The sequence below is a fragment of the Pieris napi genome, chromosome 7 (genome assembly GCF_905475465.1).
Source record: "Pieris napi chromosome 7, ilPieNapi1.2, whole genome shotgun sequence".
NCBI classification, from domain to species: domain Eukaryota; kingdom Metazoa; phylum Arthropoda; class Insecta; order Lepidoptera; family Pieridae; genus Pieris; species Pieris napi.
Genome location: NC_062240.1, coordinates 9,459,496 through 9,479,558, shown reverse-complemented (window position 1 = coordinate 9,479,558; position 20,063 = coordinate 9,459,496). Strand labels below are relative to the sequence as shown.

General features: G+C 32.8%; 1 protein-coding gene across 1 annotated transcript in view; it reads left to right on the top strand.

The window, feature by feature from the left end:
* Positions 1 to 20,063, top strand: part of LOC125050953 (LIM domain transcription factor LMO4) — a 145,881-nt gene that overhangs the window by 236 nt on the left and 125,582 nt on the right. The gene's annotated exons all lie outside the window — the stretch shown is intronic.

The window sequence follows — 20,063 nt, the reverse complement described above, 5'->3', positions numbered from 1 at the left end:
ATGTTTATTCATAAAGGTGATTTCATTACGTTGAGAAATAATCATCTACTTACATACACTGATACAATGTACGATGGTAATAACATTCTCAATATTTACCTTAAATTGCGTAGTAAATACTTCGTGCTAGAATTGAACACTTTAAGCAAAATCCTAGGCAGTAAACGCAAAGTAAAAATAAATCACTTCAAACATGTATCACAAATCGAATTCCAATTCCACAAATCAATCGTCATCTATTCCAATCTATTGCAGTTTTTCCAAGCGCGGGATAAAAATGTCCTCCCGCCCAAACCGTGTTATTTCCCCCGCCCGTCCGACTCACCCCCGCTGAAGTCATTGCTGACTCTGTAGAGGTTTTATTGGCTCGACGATCTTTTTATGGCAATTGCGGTGATCGCTTTCCCATTCGGTTCTAATAATGGCCTTTGAAATTCCGTTTTGTTTACTTTTGCCGATGAAGTGGTTTCAGATGTTTTCATAATATATAAAGATTATTCTTAAAATGTGAATTTATCTTGAATTTTAGTGACTTTTATAGGAAAATGGTAGGACTTACACCTGTCAAAGAATTGTACTTACAAGTATACTTTTAATTTGAAATTTAATGAATGCAATAATTAGGATGTTAGAAATAGTGCAGGATTATCAAATATTTTTTATTTCACAAGTTAAGATATAATTTATTTTATCAATAACATTTTCGTCTGGACAATTTTCGTCCCAAATTTTATATTTTCGTCTAATGTATTAGAGTGGTACTTAATGCATTTTATAGGTATCCAATAAATAATAATAAATAGTATAATAACTTTTATATTATACCGTGATTTTTACTATCACAATTTTATTATATTACACAAAATAAATACAATATTTTGATATATACATTGATACTATTATTATCTAATTCTATATAACCCACTTAGTTTTGAATGAAAATTTAATTATAATGTGTTTTTTACTCGCCTAAACGAAGACATTTTATTCTTTGTTCCATATTGAGTTTTACAAAAAATCATTGACTTTTCCTAAACATTCAGTTTTCCGAAGACCATTTTAATTCAATAGAAAACCGTACAACGATATTATCGTATAATGAGTTTGCGATAACGAAGCCGCTCGTTACGCGGATTAGAGCGAGCGTGACACACTTAGTGCTCGCCAAATACCGATCTGATGCAAATTGATGCATTTACACGGGAAATGCATGTCGAATTATATCTTGTTTAGGCTTCATAGTTCGAACAGACCTCTTTATACGAATACAATAGGATGTTTGTGGCTACAAATTATCGATAACCTGTGTTCAAGTGAAACATTAAATTTTAAGATGTAAACGTGATTTAATTTATATATTTTTTTATTTTTTTTATATTTTACAGATTACATTAGGAACAGATTATATTATTAAGTTATAAATTTTAAGTATTCATCTTTTGACAATATATAGGTATTTTTACGTTTTATTTTAACATTGTAAAGCAAATAAATAATTCTAATTTTAGTATTTATAATTAGAAACTAAAATATACGAAATATTTCTTACTAAACAAACAGAATTTTATACAAAAAATGGGTACCTAATTTATTTAATATATTTTTAACACTTCGTTGCATTACAATATAAACATTTAAAATACTTTGAGAAAAAATGTATCTATTAAATTAGATAATGTAGGGCAAGAAGTGCAAAAATAATTATTACATATATAAAAATATTATGAAATTACCATATCAAGAATCACGATAATTTAAGATCAGTCTCACATCAGTTAGTAGTTAGTACGAAAGTTAGGGATACGATATGGACAATTTACGAGAAGATACTAATAAAATAATAATAACTATTAAACATTAATTACAATAAATATAAATTATCCATCAACACTTTTGGCTCTAAAAGCTTCCTTTGTCTGTGCGAACGTAGGTACCTAATACGTACGTAAGCTGCGTTCCCAGACATTAAAAATACAAAAATTTCTTCACATGTAGAAATGAATTTAACTAATTTCACTTGATAATTTAGTATAATTACGGCTAGCATTACCATTTTAATGTTATGTTTAAACATGCACACAGTATGATCCCATCTAACACTAGCGCGTGACAGTAATGTTGCGGGGCTCGTGAAATATGCCTGAAGTGCATTGTTTATGCTTATGTATGCGGCTAAAACGAGCAGTGATGGCCTAGTGGCTTCAGCGTGCGACCTTCATCCCTGAGGTCGTTGGTTCGATTCTCAGCTGTGCACCAATGGACTTTCTTTCTATACGCGCATTGAACATTCGCTCGAACGGTGAAGGATAACATCGTTAGGAAACCGGCTTGCCTTAGACTCAAAAAGTCGACGGCGTGTGTCAGGCACAGCCGACCACGTACTTGTCCATTAGATTGAAAAATGATCATGAAACTGATTCAGAAATCTGAGGCCCAGACCTAAAAAGGTTGTAGCGCCATTGTTATATACAGCCTAAATGCGTCGTCAATGAGCGAAATGAGCTTAAATTAAACATGTTTGATGCGTGATTAAAAACACTGGATACTGCCCATTGAGAATAGAATATCCGTGAATACCAAACAAAACAAATCTAGCGTTATTATATTAATCTATGGCACGGGGCAACCTAATTGAAGTGATTACGCGGAGTCATACTTTCTGTAAGTCTGCATAGGTAATGTAATTTTATTTACATTTAGAGCAAGGACGATTTGTGGATGGTATACTGTTCCTTCAACCTTAAGAATGGATCATTGAACCGTTTCATTATACAGTATAGGCGTAAAGGCACCTGTACGAGCCAAGGCTGTACATTTTGCTCACTCAGGCTTTCTTACTTTTATAAGCGTGGCGATTTTCTAAATCGTCGGAGTTACGTCGAGTATAGCCAGACGTAGGCACTCTCTTCAACTATTACATTGCATTCATTCGTTACAGAGCAATTAACATTTCATTACCTTGCTTATATTCTATTGTTGTACGCGAGTGGTTAATATAGAGTAAAACTAAAATCCTCTATTATTTAAAGTACCCCGATGACCCAGGAATATACAGCACCAGTGGCAAAAGTCTAGAAGTTGTATATTTGCTTAAGGATCGGAAACACATTGTTAGCGCGATTCAGGGTATGACGTGCAGATTGAAGGTGTCGCTACACATTTTCGGAAGCAGTTGGTGTCTACATTTAATTTTCTATATTCTGTGTTTCTCTCATTATTTCGAGCTTCATAAAGTAATAAACCTTTTCGCTCACATTTGAAGTAGGCGTGAACAAACATTTCCTTGATTCAAAGTAATTAAGATGCCCTAATATTAAGCAGGTAGCCAACTGTAGTAGGACGTTATTAAAAGCTCTGAAATTATAAGCGTTGAATAGAATTCTAAACTATTCATTTAAAATTGTTTAAGCATAGAAAATGAACGAGATGTCGAACACGATTACAAGAACAATACAAGTCATTAGAAATGGAAAACTAAAACACGATATTCTACCTGATTTTGCAGAGAACTGCACCTAACAAGTGAATACGAAAGGATTCCCGGGCACATTAAAACTAGATGAGGGATAAAAGTCCCGCAAATGATGCTAAATGATGCCGCAGACGGGCGGTTATGGTGCGGTTTTATAAGTATTTACTACAAACAATATATATTGTAATAATTCTATGTTTGCACTTCTTTTGTTTTAACATTAGTTTTGTTTTTTCATTTAAGAAAAATTTGTTTCTTCGAAGTAGAAGTTAACTAGAAGAATAGTTACTGCTTAGTAACTATTGCAACGTCAAAACGTTATTCTTTCGTTACTTGAATAATAAATAATCTATATAAATCAAGCAAATATCACCAACACATATCTTCATAAAAACGAAATGCAAAGTTTAGCAAAAATGCTTTCGTACTACGAAAATACTACGTAATCATACACAATTTTTTAAAAATCCAGTCGGAATACATAAGTTGCAAGTAAAATAAGATTTTCAGCGTGTTTCAAGCGAACGAAACGCTCGTTTAAGAGTTCAACACGGCCGATTGGTTTAGTTAGCAGTGAGCGTGGCGCCTCATTTGCTTGCCGCGACAACCCGCGCCACGCGACTTTGTTAGCACTCTTTCCATTCTAACTATCTGCTATATCTTTACACTCTTGTGTAAATCGGTGTCATATAAACGTCGTTTTCGATGAACACGTGATATTATGCTTTGATTCAATGCGATATTTTATGCCTTGGTGATTGCTAAGGAAAATGTTAGTTTATGCAAAGCTTTTAAGGTTTCAGTTCTGGGTCTCAGATTTCTGTATCTATTTCGTAATTATTTGTTTTTTCTAATTGGGGAGGTATTATTTGTGCTTGACTAGGTCGACTTGGGTCCATGCCAGTTTCCTCGCGATGTTTTCCTTCAGTATAATAATAAAAATAATAAAGGTAATTAAAGATTTCTTCCCAATCATGATAAAAACTAATTATAATATACAGCTTAGATTATTTTACATTTTTATACATTTTTTTTCTTTTGCTTGCTATCCTATATCCTAGCTTCCTTCAGTAGCGTCGATTGGAACCCCTTCACGGGTAAAGGCCTCCTCCAGCTTTTTCCAACTGACTCTGTCTATGGCTCTCTTTCGCCATTCGTTTCCTGCTACCGCTTCTATTTCTTCTATTCACCCTTTTCCTTCAGTATGAGCAAGTGTTAAAAGCGCACAAATACAGAGAGTCCAGCACAATCGGGCTTCGAATCTTCAAGGACTCATCTCATTCTTCAGCGAGTCTTAGAGCACTTAAAGTTTAGGCAAAGGGATTTCACAAACATAATTGTCACAGCACAGTAAACCTTTTTAACTGATTTAAAAAAACCGGAATGAAGAGGTTAGGAGTTATTAGTAATTTTATTTAAGAACCCAATTTTGTAACAACATATAATAATGCTATAAGCGATAAATAGTTTTTGGAGATTTTTTTATGAGAATGAGAACTGTAGCTAGTTCGTTGCTAAACAATGATTTTTTTTCTCAGGACTAGAATAATAGATTGAAAGGCTTTCAGCAACAAATAGGAAAACTTAAATGAGTTTAATTTTATGCCTGGCAGTACCGACGGTTAGATTAGTAAAGTATGTTAATAAAATATACGATTTTGCAAGATATAACTTTGAACATTTTCACAAAACAACAATTTCCTAATGCTCATAAAAATATTGGCATCATTATACTTATTTTTAAATAATAAATTAGGTACATTGTAGGGGAAATAAATACCTTTATTATAGTTATAAATAAACAAAAACTCGCACATTTATAATAATAATTAATTGATTCCAAAAAACCACATCCGGTTTAAGTTAAATAAAATTATAGCATTTAAATTTTAAGTTAAATTTATTTGGTTACGTTTTTGCAAATGTAATTTAAATATGGAATTGTTTATCTTTTGAGTGCTTACTTAATAAAAATTAATTAAATAAAAGTCGGTGAGATTATGCAAATTACCAACATTAAATCCAACTTAATTATAATTTATAATACCTGTTTGTAATCCAACTTCCCGACTCGAATTGTGATTGTGAAAGTTACCACTTTTTTTTTCACGTGTCATTAAAACATAGCTAATAAAGCTTTTAAAGTGAAATTCTCAGTCAATCGCACTCAGAGTTTATGATTAGTTAACATATGTTATTAAGGAAAGATTTAAACGATCATCTGCTTCCTTAAATTGCTTTGACTTTCATTAACTATTTTTCACCTTCAAATAATGTTTAATAAATACGCTACGTAATAACAACAATAAAATAGTGTCTACGAAAGAGTGTATTAAGTCAGTAGAAAAATTGTGTACAACGAGGAGAGATTTTGGAAAATTACGATCTACAGTAATTTGAAAGCCACAAGAAAGAAGTGAGAAAAGAGAAGTAGAGTTGTTTGTTTAAAGGTGTTTTGTTTATTTTCTGTATATATGAAAATATTTCTCGATTTTTATACATAAAAGAGTTGAGTTTAGCGAGCCGTGATTAGAATGAAATGGCGCGCCATCGGACACGAGGGTTGTCGTTAGCGTTTAATGATTCCTTAATGACCCCAGACCGACCCCGGACTCTCCAACAAATCTTTTTTACATTTCAAAATTTTATTTTTTACTATGAGTCTTAAATATGCTTCAGTTTGTAGGGTTATTTTTCTGAGAATTATATCCAGTCCAAGCCTAGAATCGGTAATGCAACGCCTTTGACCATAGACTATAGACCATATTGCTGTATGTACCAGCCTGAATTACAGAAAAATACTATTTAATATTGTCTTTTATTGACATAACTTTTACACATTTAAAGAAAACTCTTTTTTACAGGATTGAAGTTATGTATTAATTTATAATATTTATTGCAAATATTATAAATTTACAATTATTTTACATAATTTTAAATTTTTCCGACGCTTCGCGTGCTTTACAGCGTGCGTGGTCACCGTGACCACGGTATCAATCCGGTAAAAAAGTGTTTTATTTAAATACTATTTAATATTTTATTTGTTTAATTGAATGCGACCACTTAGGTATTTGGTCGAAGAACCCTCGACGCAAAAAGTGTTATAAGTTACACACATTTTTATCTGTTTGTTCCTAAACGAGTGGGCCGATCATGATGCGGTTATTTTGTTAGAAAGCTGAAGTGATTGAAATGGTTCTAGTATTTAATGAAATCTATTTAGGAATTACATTACAAATTACTATTAGTAAAATTACATATAATTACAAACATAAATAAATAAAAAAATTACATTATAATATAATATATAATATTACATACATAATTAAATAAATAAATTAAATATAATTAATTATAATAATTACATTAGTAAGTATTATTATTAGTAAATCCTACTACATTACACTACGGGACATGGACCGTATATTATAAAGATTACTAAGAAAGTTTTTGATTAGTTTTTTTATTGAAGAGGCGTAATTCATATTGTTACTGTATTTTAAATATCGGGATCTGAAATAATTTAAATAAAGTTAATTATAAGATAATTTAAATAAATTCAGTTTAATATTTAGCATAATATTCAAATTCAAATAAATATATTATAAAAACATTTAAAGTATTCTAAATATTGAAAAATGTTTGGTGCTTGTAAGCGGGACGCCCATGGCACCGGGGCCATTAAAAATAATCGATGCCTGCGAAAATATCGAGATTTTTCCACTAATGACATTGCGCGGGAAAACAAAGCGAACGGGGTCGCTTCGCGGTGCACCTTCCTGTTGAATTAGAAATGTGTTACCATTTTTTATGTACTTTTCTACAATCATCTTCATAAACGAGTTTTATTCAATGTTTTGAGGTTTTATATAGTTTAAAAGTATGTTATTACTACTGTTGTAAAATTGATTTGGTTAAAACCAAGTTGCAGAAGTCACAGACTACAAAATTTTAAAGCTTATTTTTTTCTATGAGCAGTGTTGGCTTAGTGGCTTTAGCGTGCGACATTTTAACTCTAAGATTCGAACCTAGAACCAATGGATTTTCTGCTGCGTATTTAACACTCGCGGTGAAGGGAAACATCGTAAGGAAACCAGGTTTAGTTCCAAAACGTCACGTGTCAGACACAGAAGGATCATCTACTTGGCTTTCATGCTCCGGTTTCTTATCAGTGATTTTCTTTAAACTCATTAGTACATTGCCGGGACTCAAACGCACGGTCAACTACTAATATGTAATACTACTTTTTTCACATTAAAAAAAATAAATTTCTCCTGATGATCAAACGCAACACTCCGATATTTGACATTTGATTCCATATATGATATAACATATAAATAAACTGTGCAATTATATAAATAACTTATTATATTACGTAATTACTGTCCTGTTATATTCGAATTTATGAGTAATAACCAAAGTTTATTCTCCAAATTCCGTGTTTAACAGATTAACTCACTCGAATGATACCGCGCCCGGGGCTCGTTGTTTTTCTTCAAAATGAAATTATTACGCGAATAAAATATTTTACTGTCTGTCAATTTTGCGTTGTATTAAGCAGGGGTTACAATTTTATTTGTTGAGTTATTGCTGAATGCCGACGTAGTGATGTACCACAGACTAATACAGCGAACAAAATTTTTTTTTAAGACAATTCACACCAATTGACCTAGTCCCATGCTAAGCTGGTGAAGCTTGTGTTATGGGTACTAGGCAACGGATATACATACATATTATAATTAGATAGACATATAAATACATATTTAAACACCCAAGACCTAAGCACAACACCAAATGCTCATCACATCGATGTTCGTCTCAGCCGGGGATCGAACCCGGGACTCATGGATTTGTAGTCAGGGGTACTAACCACTAGACCAATGAGTCGTCAATTATCAGTGTATGTAGTTTAATATTTATTTCGCTTCCAAAGCTATGTATTCATTACGTAGTCATTAAACATTATTTAATTTACACTTTACAAACAAATAAATACTACAGTAAATATATAAACATGGAGTGTGTTCTATTGTAACCTTGCTTTCTCGTTTCATCACCTCACAAGCGGAAAAATTCCAGATTTTCCAGTTCCCTTAACAATGTATTTTCTTTAACCCTTTTTCTTGATAGTGTATCTGTAGAGATACATCAGAATTTAAAAAAATCTAGTGTTATTATTTTTAAGCGAAACCATGATATTTTTTTAAGACTATATAGGCCATTTCTTAGTTTCGGAACGCAACTTAAGTTTTTTGTGTTGGTATGACTGATGAGCTGTCAAACTTCACTTTAGTTTAAGTTCCAACTTGTTGCCTCGCAAAAAGGTAAGAAAAGTTGTGATTTTTTCTTGTTTTTATGTATTGAAAGAGTGGATGTGTTAAGTTATTAATTATAGATATATTTAGCACTAAAATAATTACTTTGGACATTCTTTAATTGTCTGGTTGATGCTTCATGTGACTTTTTTAATGAATGTATCTCCTCGTGCACATTGCCAAGAAACTAACATTTCTATATATATTTGATATGTATCTCATGGTACACACTGCTAGCTTTACTAACAACTTTTACAAAATCGTCATGTATCTGTATGTGCACACTGCCAAGCTGAATAACTGTTCATATAGCTATGCATGGCTTATTTTATATATTAATTGTAGCTCCATATGCTTTCAAGAGCTAGCAAAATACTCACATTGGTGCCAAAACACAGTCAGTCATCAAAAAATGATGAAGAAAGTTCGGATTCTAGTAGTGAATTCGAGAATTTTAATCTTCAAAAACGCGATAGTACTGAATCTTCATCTGCTCCTTCGCTTCCTTCTTCTCTTGAAAATCTTCACATACTTCCTGACGATGAAAACAACCTCACTTCCTGCCCTACAGTATCAATGAAACCAGCGTCTGAAAGTATTTCTTTGGATTCTTCAACTCAAGATTCTCTTCACTCGGTTATACCTCCTTCACCAACTACCATTGTGAATGTTATTCGAAATAAAAAGCCTAGATTTAACCGAATAGTGCCTGAAACACCAGAGTCATCGCCAGCAATAGTAGCAGCCTCACCATCGCCGTCAAATATAAATACACGCTCAAAACAGCCACGGCTAGCTGTCAGGCGCCTTGCACCTATACAAAGAAAGCAACTGAAATTCCATTGGAATAACAAGAAATTTGAACATAACGCCGAAATACACGATAAATATTTACCTTCAGATACCATATAAACACCACTAGAATATTTTCAAAACTTCTTTGATGATGGCATCCTTAACATGGATTACAGAGCAAAGCAATTTATACTCAACTCAAACAATTAGTCGTTCTCTTAATTTTTCAACACAAGACATCAAAGATTTTATTGCAATAAATTTGATAATGGGAATCGTGAATATTTCTACACTGCCTACACTGACTATTGGTGTCAGGAATTCAGATTTTCACAAATAGCTGATGTAATGACACTCAAAAAATTTCAACAGATACGACGGTACATCCACTTCAACGACAATCTGCTTGATGACGGTGATCGGTATTTTAAAGTTAGGCCACTCATTGAAAAAGTACGTGTCAACTTTTTGAGAGTTCCTCATGAAACCAGGTTCAGCATTGATGAAATGAATGGCACCATCATATATATATATAAGGGCAAAAAAGCCGGTAATCGAAAACAATACATAAAGAGCAAGCCTCGCAAATGGGGGTGCAAAATATTTGTTAGAGCTGGCGTTTCGGGCTTCATTTAGGTTTCGACATCATATTATACAAGGGCTCTTACATTCTGGGAGACAGCAGCCATTCAAAAACTATGATTCTAACGAACGAACGAACGAACTACTGATTATTAACGTGTTTTTTATATTTATTTTCATATAAATTATTATATAATCAAGTCATAGATAATTTGGCAATGTATCTTTAGAGATACATCGATAGCGTAATATATTTATCAATGCCCTTGGCAATGTATCCCACAAGATACGGGTGGTTTTTTTTTAAGGGGTAGTTTGAATATTTTTTTTAATATTTTTTCTAGAGCCCTTGGGTCATTAAAGTTAAGTGCTATGAATATTATTTTTATATTCGAAAAAATAAAATTCTGCCAAGTTAAGGGTTAACAACCTAGTGAGCTGTGCTACCAGTTGAGGTCTTCCCTAAGAGATACCATCTCCAACTATTTAAATATAGGGCTTTCTCCTCCCTCAAAGGCAGAACGCGGTAAGATGTGTGTACGATTAGTTATGTAGTTAGTTTTATTATTCGCAAACTTTTGATACTTCATGTTTACACGCTGTATGCTACATTAATTTTGAATTATATTTTTCAAACCCGAGATCTACACGTAAAATTAATTTATCGTTTTAAGGTAGAACATATTTGTTTATAAGCCAGCACCGGCACAAAAAAATATTATTATATTTATTTAAAATATAAGGGATTGAACGGGTTGTCTTATCTGACCTCTTCCAGGCAACCCTAGTAAGATAAAAACTAAGCAGAAATATGATGAGTAAAGAGCGAGAAGTGCCTAACCAAATGTTATATAAAAAAAATTAAAGAACCTTAAAGTAATACAAAAAAATATTAATACAAACTAAAAACTAAAAAGCTAATCTCACGGATTCATGAATGGCGATGCAATACTAAAGAAAAAGTAATACAAGAATTACACAAGTCACGATTGATATCCAATGGTCAAATCGCGTATAGTCCTCAAAACCTTTTCTTAGGTTAGAGAGCATCGTATTGAATCCGTGGGCTGCGATAGAGTTGTATGCAACAAAGCTGATGTAATTGGTGCATTGTGCAGCCTCGGGCAGGCATCGTTAGCCTTTCTTTCGCAGACGCGGTTTTGTCCGCCTGCTTGCTAATTAACTATGAAAATTAATTGATGCAGCAAAGTTTCCGACTGAAACTTGAATTAATTGGCACGTCCGACTTCAGTCTAATTAGGAGCCTGAGGCTTTTCAGTATCGCACTCGTTGAAGCCGTGAAAAACACACAAAAGTGTTGTGAGCGAATGGTTTGTGCGCACTGCGAATTTTCGAATCGGAGTACCTGCTGCCTCTCTTCCCTAATTGCGGCCGCTCAATTGCTTCCACCTAATTGATAAATATCATATTCATATGTGTATTTTTTCTATAACGAACGTCCAGTTTATATAACAGTCCAGTATATGACCGTTTGAATGAATGTAGGTACGTTAGAATAAACAACAAGGTCAGAAGTATTTCTGTGGTAATTCAATCTTTACGAAAATTATGTACCTACCAATTGTGAAAGGTCCTGTTATTGTCCTTGCATCTGATTCATTGATTATATTGTTCCTTTTGTAGTCTACTCTGCTGGACCATGGAGTCCAAGTGTACAAGCGTTAATATTACCATACATAATTATGTTATGTTATATCATACATAAACATATTGTATTCAGTTATTTAGTATTTTTGAAGATATACTTCTTTAGGCGCGTTATGAAAAATTGATGAGAGTGAAATTTTACGATGCGCGCGCACCGTTACACAAAATTAACAGAATGAAGTTGCCCACGGAAGATGCTACGGCATTGGACATAATTTAAAAACAACATTCGAATAATAATAGAATTTATGTTACACTTAATGTAAGAGAATAATAATAAAGATTTATTTATTTAATTTTTCAAATGTAAACTGAACTTCATTGACTTTAATGACTCCTTTTCCAGACTTTGATTATTTAAGACGCTATGTTCAGAGGAAACCTAGCTTCGGAACTAATACAATTGGGCTTCCTAATGATTTATACTTTACCATTTTATAATACACAGCCTTAATATAGAAAACATTTCTAATGAATGCAGCACGTATTTTCATAGATAGTAATCTTGCCAGGGGAGTCCTGGGGCTGAGAAGGCACCATAATTAACATACATTATGAATTATCGAAACGGCCGTTCGATAGCCGTAATAACACGCTTGTGTAGTCGTAACAAATATGTTGTTGAATACATTCCTTCAAATTACATAGTTGTTGTTAAATTATAGTTTTATTACAAGATAATTTGGTTTATTAGGTGGTTGGTTACATGTAGACATTTGTAGAGAAACAATAAACTTTTAAATTTATATAGGAATATAGATTTCTATGTTTTTTATTAAGTCCCGTATTCCCATAGTAATTCCGTTTGTAATATAATAATAAGTTATTATTATTAATAACACTTTATTTGCAATACAATACAAGCAGAAGACAAATAAAATGAATCAATGAACACAAGCTATGTGAATGGGCGGTTTTACTGCTAAAAGCAGTTTCTTCCAGACAACCCAAACTTTAATTAATATAAACATTAAAATAATAGTAAACAATACAGAACTTTAATGAACTTAATATAAAATACATACAGATAAATAACAAAGGTGTGACATGCTGTCCGAGTCTTCCACAATCGAATGGCAGTAACGGTGAAAAAGGAATTGAAAAACTTGGATCTTTGTTTGGATGATGTATGGGAAGGTAACACAAGTTACCGGCTATGAGAGGAACGAAGGAATAGATGATTGTTGGAGACAATAAAATGGAAGTTATACTTTAAATATACAGGAGTTTCGGAATCAAAAGGTATAGGAGGGGACGATTATGACAGCTACGACGCTGACGGCAACCACTTCAGATTCTTACGGTATTCCGAGATATGATCAAATTTATGGATTCACATATGCACAAATTCTGAAGACGTTCAAAGACGGAAAGTAGATTTTCTTTAAAATCATAGCATATATCAGCGTAGCCCAATAGGAAGAGGATCCAATAGGAGATAGGAAGTAAGAGAGTCTGTGCTAGCATAATTTTAGTAGGGGTAGGATAGAAACATTTATGTGCCTGTGTCATTGAAATTTTTTCTTTATTAGGCTCTACATTCCGGCTTTCTAAGAATGATTTTATTCGCTTTACTAGCGAGTGTTAATCACGCAAAAGAAGGCATTCGTGTAAAATCGGGGTTCAAACGCTTTAGATAATTTTATTAAATAAATTTTACGTAATTTGTGGTAGGGTTTATTAGATTAATTAAATCCTTACATAAAACATAGTCTAAAGTGAAGTTATGAGTATGTATATGTTACCATGGTTACCATTTGTTTTCGTCGTAACTATTGTAATAAACAGTACTAGCTTCATGTAAGTTTACAAGACCATTTTACCAAGATGAGCACAAAACTCGACGTTCTTAAGAACACCAACGATCCTGTTCAGCGCGTCGAAATACGTCTTATTCAAACGTTTCTCACTCAATAATTTTAATAAAAATATCATTCCCTCGATTCGTGTTCCACAAATATTTCCACATGAGGTGAAACATGGAATAAGCCTGTGCTCACAGTCGCTGAACATTCACAATGATCGACTACTTTGCTTTACGGTCTTGTATCGGCGAGAATTTACTTATTAAGGATTAAACTCAATAAATGTTTCGTATTTTGTACAGTTAAAATCTTGTTTTTTTTTATTTATCGACATAAGGCGTACCTATGTAAATTATTAAGTGAGTAAATATTTTATTTGAAACACACGTCACAAGAGCTCTATATTGAGATATATTGAAGAAATGAAGTTTTTATTTGAATTACCAAACAACTTTTTAATTTATAATTCTTATAGTAATAAAATAATTAAGTAGCTTTACAAGCCTCCGATTGCATTAGTTTCTTCAATTTTTATAAACAAATATATTCAGCTTATGCAAATTAAAGTGTAAAATTCCAACATAGAATAAAAAATGTATTGGTGCACACTGCACAGGCGTAATGTTTCAAATGCCCAGGATTGAGAGATACTCATTAATAAATCTTAGTTTTCTTACTAAACATTTTACACATCAATACTTCTATCATCTGTTCTATGTTGTTAGTACAGGTAGTACATATAATTATAGTCTTACAATTTTATCTCTTTTTTGCAAGTTCGAAATTTAAATCCCGTCCTTCAATTAAAGGAAGCTTCGTGCACAATCGACAGTTGCTGTAATGAAAGCAATATTTTTATAATAAAATAATCACCGCAGTGTAGTGACCGTTAATGACCCTCGGGTTGCAGAATCACCTCGTTAGTCGAGAAGAGCCTTTGTCGAAGAGTTCTCGATTCTTACCGAGATAATGCACTCACCATTTCAAGTCAAGATTTATAATTATTGTTAACGTTTGTTCGTTTATTATCAATTATTAGATTTTAAACAAACGGCTTATTGCAAGCTTGCTTCGGCTTCACACAGATGGGAATTTGTTTAGCATACATTACTCGATAATAAACATTTTATTAGTTGAATCCAATTGAACTATTTTAATCGTCGAAACTTTTCTATAATATTTGAGTGATTCAAGCCCTGGAAGTTAAATAATATAATTTTACGACACAATGTTAAGTAAAATAGTTACAATAAAAGACATCGATTCATTATACGGTTGTATAAGTGTCGTACTTGCAATTTAACTTAGCACAAACGATTTTTCATTTGTCGTAAAATGATAATTTATTTATTTATATAACGGGTCAAACGAGCAGGAGGCTCACATGAGATTAAGTGCGTTGCCGGCCTTTTAAAAATTAGTACGCTCTTTTCTTTAAGGGCTAGGTCGTATTGTTTGTCGAAATGGAGTTGCGCGGTAAGACATGCCTTAAATAACGCTCAGTTGTGAAACTCAACTGCAGGTATTAATCCGAACACCTATTCTGAAAAACATAAGATACCTTTATAAAATAAATTTAATATATTATAGCAAATAAATCAAAAAGTACAGCGGATATGTTAATTAAATTCAAAGCGGGTACGAACTAGTGCCGGTAAAGTGTGCTAATGTATGCGGGAGTAAGTATACAACGAAGTTCCCATAATAATATTGAATGTCGAACAATTATTCTATATGGCGGAATAGTTACATTTCAACCTAGGTATTAAAGAAGGAACTTTTATACGAAAAACATTTTTTTATCTTACGTGTTTTTTTACGTTTTGTTTAAAAGTTCAGGTTTGTATCTCAGAAACATCATAAAAGTATTATGCCGAAAGAAATTGTTTTCAAGAACTTACCGCTTTATCTAATTATTACTTAGGTTTGATCCGAAGACAAACTGAACCGCCATTTCACTTTCTTTTCTTTTGTAAAGCCTTGATATTTGTTTCCAAATATTGGGAATTATCTCTGGTCATTGCAGTCTTGGCTTAGTGATTTCCGCGTGCGTCTATCATTTTTAGGTCGTAGGTTCGAGCCCCGGTTGTGCATTAATGGGATTTAACATTTCATTTCATTTCCTGAGACGCTAGACATTTAAGATCTTCTAAATCTAAAAGGGGAGGGCAAATATTTCATAGCCACAAAGTTGAAATAACAGTTAAATATATACGAAGGGAAAATTTGTTTGAAAGTCGAAACGTCCAGCGTTTCAGGATTTAAATGGCACTTAAATTTTAAATGACAACACGACACGCCATAATAACAATAAAATAAACACAATAAGCCATTAGACGAGTTGAAGAAATTTTCCGGTTATTTTCGATTCACGATTGTTAGTGCCGTGGCCATTCCGAGAGCCATAACTCGACTCACGCGCCGAGTGGGGTCCATGGCCTATGACACTACACAATACCATGTTTGTACCATTTGCGATAGTTATACGTTTAGAGATTTATTACGTGCGTAATTAGCACGTATTACATTTACGTGATTTATTCGCACTAATGAGCTGCGCCGCGCGATTTATTTTTAGTTTAAAAGTCGTATTTATTGGCTCGGAGCAGTACTAAGTATAATCGATGTTTATCTGTCATAAATTAGTATAAATATGGTGGGGCGAGTGCGCCGGCGCCGCGGGCCCGCGTAAATCACGCGCAACCGCTTATTAAGTTGTTAGGCCGCCATGTTCGGTGCCCACGCGCGGTCAATGCAATATGTCCACGCCCTTATATTTGTGCTGGCTATCTTGTTCCTTCGCCGATATTTACAATGTTATTCCGCTTCATTTGTATTGAGAATTCTTACTTTATTGCAGACTTTGTTTGAGAGATTTCTTAAGTTAATATCATCATTATTTGCTTCGAATTAAAACTGTTGGACACTGAAAAGTTTTGTTAGAATACCTGTTGTTGACTTAGTATCTTATTTGTACTTAGAAATTTGAATGAAAAATAAACATGAATTGAAATGAAACTGAATATTGTAAATACTATATGTAAGAGAGATATTAAAAACATTAATTATTATTTATACATCAAGACAAATAAAAGCGTGAATATAATTGAATTTCTATCACATATCTAACAATAATCTGAATGTGCTTGTAGACAGGCTACAAACTGGCTACCCTAATAAGGAAGGGCCCCAATTAATTCGCATAGAAATGAAATTGTAATTAGGCTGAGTGGTTATTTTAATTATCCGTATTTCTATTAATAATTAATTATCTAAAAAACTTTATTATACTTATAAAAAGGGTTATGTAAAAAGAAAGGGCACTAACCCCACCCTTGGATTCCCTGTATCGTGGGCGGCTAGTCTCTTCCATTTGACATATTAACGGTACTTGATATAATAATTTCCATATAACACTAACATATTAATAAACTATTGTTGCACCATAAGCATGTTCCGTTTCAGCATAGGACAGGAAAAGAAGATTTTGTTTAAGAAATTCTTTATTTACATTTAACGTTACCTTAAACATACATATAAAAACACGTTACATAAATTATTAGGCAACGGGCGGACTTACCGCTAAGACGTCCTCCAGGCAACACTATCATGGAAAACAAAAACCTACTGATGGTAAAGTACAAGAAGTGCATAAATAATTATTAACATACGATTACATGTTACACTAAAAATATGTACCTACTCAAACTAAACTGAACTAAGATCTAAAAAAAATATTTAAAAAAAAATGTAACAGCTAATCTTAGGTTTAATGAGTCATAAGATTGTTAGTGTTAGTAAACTTTTGAATTGTTAGAGAAAATTTAAAATTTAAAATATGTAACTTATTTAAATTATCCTTCTATCGTAGTTTTTGTCATATAAGTAAAAAAGCTACAATGAAAGCTTACACAACATTGAATAACTGAAATTAGCTATTTCTTTCAAGTTAAGTATGAGGTATTGTGCATCACAAAGATCCTTTGTACGGTCACAAACAATGAGCCATTACGAATTAGCGATTTATCTCCGAATGATTTTCACGGCGCTGTTTCGATCCACGCCCCGCGCTGATGGAATCGATTTTAAATGTTTATTACTTCAAACTTTCTCGGAATAAGATTCTTGTGTTAAAATATGAAACAAAACAATTATAGTCACGAATTGTTTAAAACAATTAATGACCTATACGTTACCGACATTTGTTTGGACTTGAAATGACGCCATCTACACGGTGTAGTCGTAATGTATCGAAGAAATAATAAGTAATATTGTTTTATAATAATAAATAAGAGCAGTGTTGGCCTTGTGGCTTAAGCATCGGACGTGTGTTCGGTACATGGCTAATGAATATTTCGTTATATTTTCGCTATTAACACTTGCTTTTACGATGATGGCAAACATGTGGAAACTGGCATATCTTTAAACCAAAAATCTACATGAGTCAGGCACAAAAGTACTTACTTGTCTATTGGAATGAAAATGGACAATGAAACGGATGCAATATGCGGCTAAGACCCATATTATAGTACGCGACTAGATTTGCGTTAAAATTTGTATGTAATTAAAAAGACAAAAAAATGTGCTTTGTTTCATATCTCTTGAACAGTAATACGTACAGTAATAGAACGGCTATCTAGCCATACAATTTACTCATAAAGCCTCTAGCTTAGACAGTAACACAAGCTCATGCTTGTCCTTGTGAAAGTCCTTATAAATATAATTAGTAGCAAAAAATATTGAAATACAATTAATTTATGTTTAACAAAAATTTGTGTAAAGTACATAATAATATTGCAAATCTGTGGCTTCCTTGCAGATGTTAGTTATTAACAATAATTAGTTGTATAATCTATTTTAAAATATATGACAATTACGTTATCATAAAATTTGCAAATTATAAAAATGTACTGTCACATAGAGAAAAAAAAATTAATAAATAATTATTTAAAAATATAATCTCAAACAGTTTTGCTTTTATCCACTATTTCTATTTGTAATGCAAATATACTAGTATTTAAATAGCAGGTACTTCATTATACATGAATAGTATACAAATATATAACAAACGCAATGAACAAATATAACATTAGCCTGAATAAATAAGAGCCCACACCTTCTAACAAATCATTGCATGTATTGAGTATGTTAAATCTGTAGATTATGAAATATTTCGGGCATTCTAGAGTTTCTGGCTAAGCTTCAGCGTCTCTCATCCCTGAGGTCGTAGGTCAATGTGCGCATATAACACCAGTTTGTACGATGAAGGAAATCATCGTGAGAAAAACGGCTTGTCTAAGACCCAAAACCTCGATGGCGTGTGTCTGGTTCAGTAGGGTGATCACAGTCTTGCCTATTAGAAAATGAGGCGCAAAGTGACAGTTTGTGACAATTAAATTTGCCTATCTTAGCTATGGAGTCTATTACGCAATGGGCTATCATTTGGAGTGCCTCAAGGGTGGATTCTAGAATCCGCGGCACATAGTCTTCGTTATGATTATGAATAAGTCTCACCAATGATGCTAACTCCTACAGAATGTTTCCCCTAGAATCAACTTCCAATAGCCCTAAATATTGATTGAAACCCCCTAAAGTTTTTGTTGTACATTCCGTTGGAGAGGTAATTGCATCAAAAATACATTCAAGTAGTATAATACATATTATGTGCATTATAGCTTTTGATGTTTCAATTATAGCCACGTTTGGAGTTCATATTAAGTTTAGTTTGTTGGTTGAGTTCTAGGCTTAATAAAATTTGTTTAGAATCGTGCGTTTGATAAGGAAAAAAATATTGTACCCCATAAATAATTGTACTCTCAAAAACCTCCTAGTTATTGATTCCTCCTAAATTTGGAGGGAAAATCCCCCATGGTGGCATCACTGAGTCCCATACAAGTTTGTAGCAGAAGAGACTATTAAGACCCTTTTTTATACAGGATCAGTTAAAAATCTGTGATGATCTGTGAAAGGATTCGTCCTTGGAAGCAAGTCAATATGATAAAAATCTAATTATTTTATAGTCACTTTATTTGAAGATATGTCAATTAATTCGAAAAATTTTAACTCCACGTCCCGAGCGTGGGAAACTTGATACTCCCAGAGAGAAAAAACCTTATTATCTCGTGAAGTATCGATCATTGGGCAATTGAGATTGACCTCGCCGATTTGTTTAATATCTGATACAATCTTATTATAGCCGAGTTATACGTGCTTTAGAAAAAATTCATGACATTAACAATATTCGATCAACATTTATTTATTTATACTTTATTACCTTATAATAAAGCAAGTAGTAAAAAAATATAAAAAAGCAGGTTACAAAAGTTATAAGGCAACGGGCGGCCTTATCGCTAACAAGCGATTTCTTCCGGGCAACCCTAATGTGGAACAATGAAAAAGAAACACCTACAGAGGGTAGAGTACAAG